Consider the following 9,883-nt stretch of genomic DNA (forward strand, 5'->3'; position numbering starts at 1 on the left):
ACCTTCCTCGGAGCAAATAACACTATACCAGTAATCATATCAAAAAACTTATCAAAGGAGGAGGAAAGAGACTTATTCACTGTTTTGCGCCAATACAAGGAGGCTATAGGATGGACCATCCCTGATATAAAAAGGGTTGGAGTACATCTACTTGTATGCATAAAATTAAAATAGAAGAAGGCACAAAACCAACACGCGAAGGTTAACACCGGCTAAATCGACCAATGATGAAAGTGGTAAAAAAAGGAGATACAGAAACTCCTAGGTCCAGATATTATATATACGATTTCAGATAGAAAATGGGTAAGTCCGATACACGTAGTTCCTATAAAAACAAGAGTTACTGTGATCGAAAATTCTGAAGGAGAACTTGTACCAACATGAGTTCAGAATGGATGGAGAGTCTGCATCGATTACATGAAGTTGAATTCTTTAACTCGAAAAGACCATTTTCCGCTTCCATTAATAGATTAAATGATAGAACAATTATTCAGTAAATCTCAATATTGTTGTCTTGATTGATTTTCAAGTTTCTTCGAGATTCCAATAGCATATGAAGATCAAGAAAAGACGACGTTCACATGTCCCTTCAGCACCTTCGCATATCGCCGTATGCCTTTCGAACTTTGCAATGCACCTGCCACATTCCAAAGGTGTATGATTAATATTTTTTGAGTTTTTATTATAAAAGGTATTGAAGTCTTCATGGGCGACTTCACTGTTTACGATAATTCATTCGATGAGTGCCTATTAAACTTGAAAAATGTGTTGCATCGGTGCCTAGAATTTAACCTTGTTCTGAACTATGAAAAGTGTCACTTTATGGTTGATAAAGGTTTAATTCTAGGACACAATGTTTCATCCAAAGGAATTGCAGTAGATAAGGCGAAAACCGACATAATATGTTCACTTCCTTACCCCACTACGGTGAGGGAAATTTGCTCTTTCCTTGGTCATGCAGGTTTTTGCTGTAGATTCATTAAGGACTTCTCTAAGGTGGCACAACCATTGTGTGAGTTATTACAGAAGGATAAAGCCTTCAATTTCGACCAGCAATGCCAACAATCATTCGATGTATTAAAGGAAAAGTTAGTTTTGGCACCCATAGTCCAACCACCAAATTGGGACTTCCCATTCAAAGTTATGTGTGATTCTTCGGATGGAAGTGTTGGAGCTGTACTTGGACAAAAGATTGGGAAGAAACCTCACGTTATCGCTTATGCGTCCCATACCTTAGATTTTTCTATTCACTGGATAAGTTCAGATCATATCTTTTTGGCACTAAAGTTGTTGTTTTCTCTGATCATGCAGCCTTGAAGTACTTGCTCAGCAAAAAAAGGTGAAACCATGACTAATCTATTGGATCTTTCTCCTTCAAGAGTTTGATTTAGAAATCAAGGATAAGAAAGGATGTGAGAACTTAGTAGCCAATCACTACAGTTGATCCTCCCATTCGTGAAGAATATCTAGAGGAAAACTTGATGTTGGCGCAAACATCAATACCTTGGTTCGCAGATATAGTCGACTACTTAACTATAGGTAAATTACCATCTGATTTAACGAGAGTTGAAGTAAACCATATTAAAATAGAATCTTGTTTCTTCATTTGGGATGATCCGTATCTTTGGAAGCATTTTTCAGACCAGGTAATTAGACGATGTGTTCCTGAAAGCGAGGTAAACTCAATTTTAAATTTATATCATTCTTATTCGTGTGGTGGACACTTTGGACCGAGCAGACCACACTCATAAAATTTTAGAATGCGGATTCTTTTGGCCTCATATTTTCCAGGATGCTTACTTGTTTTACAAGTCTTGTGATAATTGTCAACGTACAGGTAATTTGAGTTGAAGAAACAAAATTCCCCTTAATCCTATACATATATGCAAAATATTTGATGTTTGGGGACTTGACTATATGGGTCCATTTGTTTCTTCTTTTGGAAATTGTTATATAATTATTGCGGTTGATTATGTTTCGAAGTGGGTAGAAGCTAAAGCCACTCGAAACAACGATTCTAAAACTAATGTTCAATTTCTAAAGAATCGTATTTTTCCAGGTTTGGTACACCAAGAGCGATAATAAGCGACCATTGCACACACTCAATCAACCGAGTCATTGATGTACTTATGAAAAAGCATGAAGTGAATCACAAGATTGCCACAGCTTATCATCCGCAAATGAACAGACAAGCAGAAGTTTCAAACTGTGAAGTAAAAATGATTCTTGAGAAAATAGTTAAGCCAAATCGCAAGGATTGGAGCTTGAAGTTAATTGAAGCTTTGTGGTCTTATCGAACCGCATATAAGGGACCTATCGGCATGTCACCATATCGCCTTGTGTTCGGTAAGCCATGTCATTTACCTGTCGAGTTAGAACACAAGGCATATTGGGCCGTAAAACAATGCAATATGGAGTTAGAAGTGATTGGTGAAACGCAGAAATTACATATACAAGAGCTTGAGGAAATTCGGAGAGATGCTTACGACAACACCAAAATATACAAGGGCAAAACAAAAGAATTCCATGATCGAAAAATTGTTTCTAAATCTTTTTCTATCGGGCAAAAAGTTATTCTTTTAATTCAAAATTAAAACTTTTATAGGAAAACTTCTATCAAAATGTAGCGGGCCTTATACGGTAATTGAAATATTCTCTCATGACGCAGTCGAAATTGAAGACAATTTGGGCACTTAATTTAAAGTAAATGGACATAGAATTAAACCATATTATGTGAATAGCAGAGTTTGCTTAATTGAAGATCTCGACTTGGAAGAACCTGTAGTCTGAATTAGGTCGTCGAGCTAACGATGTAAAACAAAAGCGCTTCATGGGTGGCAACCCATTATTTTCGATTCCACTATATTTTTATTTTTATTTTTACTTTTTGTTTTTATTTCATCAAGCTTGTTTAATATAATTTCTATTTTTATTTTGCAAGAACCGAATATTTTTATTCAAACTTAAACTACAAAGAATTGTAGAATTTCCATTCGAGCAATGCCAAATTCGGGACCTATAGTGCAGTACACGATAGAATAAAAAAGGGGAAGGATAAGCCTGTGCGCACCGTTTCATTAACGACGCATGTTAGAAAAACCCAAAAACAAATTTTCCCACATTTTTCTCCTTTCTGCCGCCCACACTCCACAATCCCCTCTTCTTACTATATCGTGGGCCCTACCCTATTATCACTACACTTTTTCAATTTTCAAAGCACCTATTATCATAAAAAACAAAACCCCATCTCTATCAATTTACTTTTCAACTTAAAACTCACCTTATCCACCCAAACAAACAAAATTCCCATTTGACTCAAATTCAAACCCCCTCCCACGCACGACACTACTAAACTAAACCCAATTAAACCAAACTTCTCCTCTTAAACTTCTTCATAACCGATTACCCCTCCCCAAAGCACGAACCATCGCCCTTCCTTCTGCTCACCACAGCCGGCACCAACACAAAACTCTCATCGTTCTATCATCTTCATGCTTCTTACGCGATGGTACGTACACGAAACTGACCTGACAACATCAACGCCCCTCCGCCCACCGTCCTAGGAGGTAGACACCGCTCAAACGTGCCGACATTCATCGAGTGACTCCGACTCGATCCCGCCACCTCCCCCGGTTTAAACGACGCAAGGTCGTAGCCAAGTTATGATATTACAGTATCACTCAGTTTTCGTCGACCCTCCTTTGTCCTGGGTCGAGCACGTCTCGTCGTCCATCTCCTCCACGATCTCCATCTCCGTCGTTCCACTCACTGCCAACTGAAGAAACATCAACATGCTCAAGACGGACGTCATTCCTGTCATACTCGATGCATTCGACGGCTTCAGATAACACCCCCGAGGTAAAGTCTAACCCTATTTTGATTCAACCTTTGCTAATATACCACCCTATCTATGGTTTTATATAGGACTTCACTGTCAATTTTCCTCCTCCGGACCCATCGCCTGCAATATCAAGCTCACGACAGCAACCTCCATGTGATGCTTTGCCGACTCGTCCACTTAGCCTGGTGGATGCACCTGACAGCCCACCACCAGCCCACGAGAACCCGGAGTGTAACCGACGGGGTTGGTCCTACGTTGTCCCCCTGAGGAAACGATGCATGACTTTTTACAATTCTACAATGACAAACTGGCACGTTTCGAGTTGGTAAGACACCGCCCTTTCCGTGTAGCTAAATATATTTCGACTCATACTCTAGAAACATTGCATTTACGTTAGTCTGTTCACGGATACTTTTCTACCATTGGTTGGGAATTATATCTAATGATTAATTGTGTAACGTTTTATGAACTTGTTTTTGAATTCTAGGCCACTTTTAATTTTTCGCCCCAACATCTGCTTAATGTTAGTTTGCCTGATGTTGTAACATTCTGACTATGTGGAACTTACTTTTCAATGTCTATATCAGAATTTAATCTTGCTATAGAGTTCATGATGGATGTCATGAGTTATTCGTATTTAACCACTTTACTTGAGATTCCGTAGAGTTTCGATGCCGAAATGCACCAGCGCCGCCACCTACAACACCATTCCCGGATATGAAATCCCAAATGGACGAAGTCCACGACCGCCTCCACTCCATCGAGATGAACATCGTAGAGATCCTCTCCTACCTACGTCCTAGCACCTCTCATTGCAGCCGAGGCCATGGCCGTGGTTGATACTAGATCCGGGGAGTACTCTGTTCATTCTCTTGCACTATTGAGGTAAAACGCTTTAAGTGAGTGGGAGTAAAGTGTAGGATTGAATTTCACCTTGCTTATATTTATGTTTCGATGCTAGTATGTATTGGTTGGATTTGTCGAAAATTTCATTGATTGTCTTTATCTTGTTGAAAATTTTTGGAATGCTATGCTTGTTTGGGAACACATGATTGTTTAGGTTAGGATGTTCTTGATAGCGAATAGCATGAATTATGCTAAGTTGGTGTTTTTGTGATATTCCATGACTTTTTGGTTGCAATGTGATTAGCTCAATGCATGAAACAATTTGGTGAGATTTGAGCCTTTACGAGCATATCATTTTCGCTCTCATTTTGTTGGATTGAGTGTGTTGAATTTGGCATTGATATTCTAGAATCTGCATGTTAAATACTGTTGAGATTACACATTAACATGATGCTTAAAAATGATTTGGCCACTTTAGGATTAACCATTCTATTTTCCCTCGCTAAATTGCCTACCCATGCATTTTCCCCTTAGTTAACCACTTTTGAGCCTTTTCTCGCTTCTTTGTTCTCACCAATAAACCTGAGCCTTTTAGTTTAACCCTCTTTTCTTCCTATATCAGGGCAAGTGAACCGTCGACCCATTGTATGCCCATCGGAAAAAAAGAAGGAAAAAACAATTGTTTGAAAAAATAAAAAAATGATGATGTTCGAAAAAGAGAAAAAAAGAAAGAAAAAAAGACGTGAAAAAGAATGGGGAACGAAACAAAAAAGAAAAAAATTCAAAGCATTTCGAAAAGAAATTTGAAAAAAATTCAAAGCATTTCAAAAAGAAATTTGTTGTATGATAGGTTGTCTTTTTATCTTGTTGCGCTTAATGTTTGTTTTGATGGAGTTGAAATTATTATTTGTTAGTTCCTTTCCTTGAACGTTTAGCCATATATTTAGCATTTTCCCCACCTTTACCTAAGCCCCGTTACAACCAATAAAAAACCCTTTGATTTATGCATCTTGTTCTTATTAGTAGTGGAGAATTGATTTACTTACAGGCCTATGGTAATATTGTGTCAATTCTGACATGAGCGTTTCTTTTCCCAAAACACATTGAGTAGTTCGAGTGAATCCCGGTAAGGTGTTAAGTTATAAGCATTCAGATTAATGAATGAATGGATATTCCAATTGAACTTGACTTGTTCTAATTGGTGATATTCAATTGATTGATGTCTTGACTTGAATATTCCTTGTGGTTTTTACCTTGTTTTCCTTAAATGTGAAACTTGACAAAGAACAATAAATGGTGTTTTTGACAAATTTGATTATATTATACTTGAGGAAAAGCATGAGATAAGTGAGGGGAAACTTGATGAGTGTTTAGAATCGTCAATTTTTGCTCGTTATGTCTTCATTTTTGTGGAATTATTGCTACTGAATTGGTCATGTTATTCTTATTTTTGCGCAGTCCTTACTTTACAAAATTAATGACAAAACGGGTGCATTCTGTATTTTTTTTACTATTTAGTCATGGTTAGAGACATGGGCACGACGTGGTGTGACGTGGTAGTTTCTAGAAGGTCCAGTCAGCGACGGTTTCTAGAAGACTTCTTCCGCACGCCTTTTGGAAGATGGACGAGCAGAGTTGCATTAGGAAACTAGTTTAAGTTTGAATTTAAATTAAAAAAACAATTATCTTAGGATTATTTGATTTTATTTTCTTGTTTATCCTTAGGCTTTGAGAGGCTATAAATACCCACTTGGGGTAAGCCTAAACTCATCACTCAAATTACATTCTTCTTTTCTCTCTGATTTTTATTAAAGCTTTCTCTTTTTACTTTTCAAGTTCTTTTATTTTTCAAGCTTTGTTTTCAAAATGCTAAGTATGACTTTTGTCATGCTTAGCTAAATTTTTCATAAGCCGAGAGCTGACGCGATAACTCAATTCCAACGGGAGAGTTGAAACATGCCCTTAATATCTTCGGAATATCTCTCTCAATCTTTGCGCTTATTTTTCAAAATCAAAAGAGTTTTTAAAATCAAAGATTGACTTTGGTCAAGTGGTTGTTGCGATTAAAAGTGTGGAGGAAGATTCGACTTATATAAAGCAATTCGACTTCCTCGGAACACACTTGGCGAGATAGCTTCGCCAAGAGGGCTTTGAGATCGAATTGACGGTTATTGAAGTAACAATCCGATTCGGTCGCCACAAACTTAAAGGAAAATTGATCTACGAGAATTGATGTTGTTAGAAACAATTCTTGAAGTCGGAATCAAAGATTGCCTTGGGTATTCGGTATACAAGATAGAGTCATGGGGATTGCCCTCGTAGACAAAGTAACCGACGTGAATCCCGAAGAGAAAATCTTATTCGGTGATTAGAAGGAAATCGAGTCAAAGCAAGGATTGAGGCTATTTTTACAGTATTCATTCACAATCTTTACACTCTTTTATTTTTACTTAAAATCGCCTTTTATTTAATCTCTTTTAGTACTTAAACATATTTTTACCAAACCCCCCATTCATTATATCACGCCTGGCATAGACCAATCAGACATAAATTAAGAATTTTCCAAGTCCCTATGGATTCGACCCTACTTCTCTACGCTACGAATTTTCCTTTATTTATTACTCGAGAATAAGTAATTTTATTTGACATCGAAAACGACAGTTGTCAATAACAAAATAAACATGTCTTAACTCTGATTCCTAATAAAATAATAATAACAAAAATAATGTTTTAACTTAACCTTAATTCCTAATAAAATAATAAATATAATCCTAAATGATAATGAATCATCCTATGTTAAATTATATTACAAATAATCAATAAAAATATTGAAAATTCGTAATATTTATAAAATCTCGTATATGATTTTCTGCATGCAATATTTTCACTAAAATGACCATATATTGAGTTCCCAATATCAGATTTATACAATTAAAGAATTGTTGGAAATATAAGAGATAGTTGATCATATCTTTAGAAGATATATTGACCAAATAAGATCAGGATCCCATTCAAAAAGTCATTGTAAGTCTGTTGTGGTTATGGTCTTCTTTTCCAAGGCTTGGATGAGTGGATCATTTCGAAGAGTTATTACTTCTTCCTTTGATGTGAGCCTTGTGATTCATATATCATCCCCCTTTCTTAAAAAATATTTTACCTCGAATATGAAACATTAAAGGGAGAAACATTAGAATCGTTTAATGATTCATTCACATTATTCTTAGCGAATAGATATGTTTTGAATCTTCAAGACTTTGTTCTTCTAATAGGCTTGAGTAGAAACATTAGTCCAAAGAAGAAGGTATTATCATTATGGAATCTGGTGCATGTATCATTCCCCCACTCCTCAAAAGGATTTTTCCTCCAATCTCAAAATCCAAGAGAAATAGAATTAGATGTGTTGAAAGGAAAACTTGTGAAACATTTACCAGGATCAATGTGATCTATCTTTATGCATTTTAGCAGAGGTTTCTTCTTTGTAGGAACTAATTTCTTGTAGTCTTAAGATCCTATTTTGAATACATATTGTAATATGAAGTTTAGGTTGAAACTGAACATGGCGCCGGCTACTTTTGGCTTTCATTATGATTGCTTTAGATATTCTCTACATGGTTTTACTCGTGTGTGGTGAGAACGAGTGTTGAAAAGCCTTGTCAACTGGTTTGTGAAAGTAATCCCTTAAGTCTCCTAAGGGTGGTTTATGAATTAAGAATTCTCGGGAGGAGAATTATAACTACAAAACCTTCGTGGTAGTGCATCATCTACTGTGTTTTGCTTACCTCTACTTTTATGCACTTAAAGGAGTTCTATTTAGTATGGATGACGACTTCAAGAGTCTTACCTTGTAAAAAGGAAGAAGTACATTACAATATTGTTAAAATGAGTAATAAAATACTTAGCTTTGGAATCTCGTAAATCGTGACTCTTTATTGATATGGCATAGTGATTAGGGCTTTCTAGTGGTAATCCGTCAAGAGGGTCACCTAGCACCATTTGACAACTCTTGGTGATGGAAGATGGTATGGGCCAGTCCCGTGTTGTTTTCACTTTTTCATCATTTACATGGATTCCATGTACACGAACTCTAAAGTCTGTAGAGTTGTTAAAATCATGTTCCATCATTAAGATGGTATCACGACTAAGGCTTTCCTGGATGTAGCCTTTTTGTAACAAATATAACTCTATGGTTTCTTCAAGATTATATGTTTGACGATGTATGATGGAACCTTGAATTAGATTGGTCTATTTTCCTCTCTTCGGTGGTAATCCGTCAGGAGATCACCTAACACTTCTAGAAAATCTTGTAAATGAGATGAAAACACACTAGACAAATCCTTGTTAATGTTAGAAATCAAAACAATTGATACCCTAAAGTGAACAAGGATGCAAGGTTGTTTGTAAAGAAGGTTCTCTCTCAATTATTTTTGCTCACACATAGAATTTGGGCAACTCTTTTCTTCTAACAATTAAGTTCACTCACCTCCCATGGGTGATTATTTATTTTAGGGCTAGAAGTGTGTCATTCTTTGATTGTAGTTGTTTATCCTTGTCCAGTTTGTCATCTGTCAGCTTTTTTAAAGAAGATGGAGTAGAAGATGAGGAAGGATTCGAAGGATTACCTTAGTAAGAAAATGAAATACCTTGGTAATGTTCTCTGAATCGAAATCTCTTTTGATTTGTTCTTCTATTGTTATTGCCTTCTTTAGTGTATATTCAAGGTTTTCGTACCCATGGAGGTCAAGAAGATCAATGATGTTTGAGTTCAAGCTGACGACGAATCTTAACACCGTGTCCTCCTCTTCTTCTTCGGTTATGTTAGCCCTATTGAGTAAGGACTGCATCTCCTTGCAGTAGTCTTCAATTGAACTTCTACCTTGTCAAAGTCGTGTAGTCATAGTTTAACTTATCATGCTTAATGTGTCGGTAGGAATTGGTTCGTCATTGTTTGTTTGAGGTCGGTCCAAGAAGTGATTGTTTGAATTTGGATGTTCCTGATCTTTTTCCTTGTTTATATCCACCAAGTGTGAGCATATCCTTCGAATTTCATAGTGATGAGGGGATATTGTTCAGCTTAGGGGAAGTCATGGTATACGAACATGAGATCAACTTTTCCTTCCCAATCGATTTACTTGTGCGGATGTTGTCTCCTTTGAAAAATGAATTGTGAACTTTGGTTTTGCAAAGAGTTCGAGTACT

Source organism: Hibiscus syriacus, unplaced genomic scaffold (assembly GCF_006381635.1).
Source record: "Hibiscus syriacus cultivar Baekdansim isolate YM2019G1 unplaced genomic scaffold, ASM638163v2 tig00112678_pilon, whole genome shotgun sequence".
Classification (NCBI taxonomy): Eukaryota; Viridiplantae; Streptophyta; class Magnoliopsida; order Malvales; family Malvaceae; genus Hibiscus; species Hibiscus syriacus.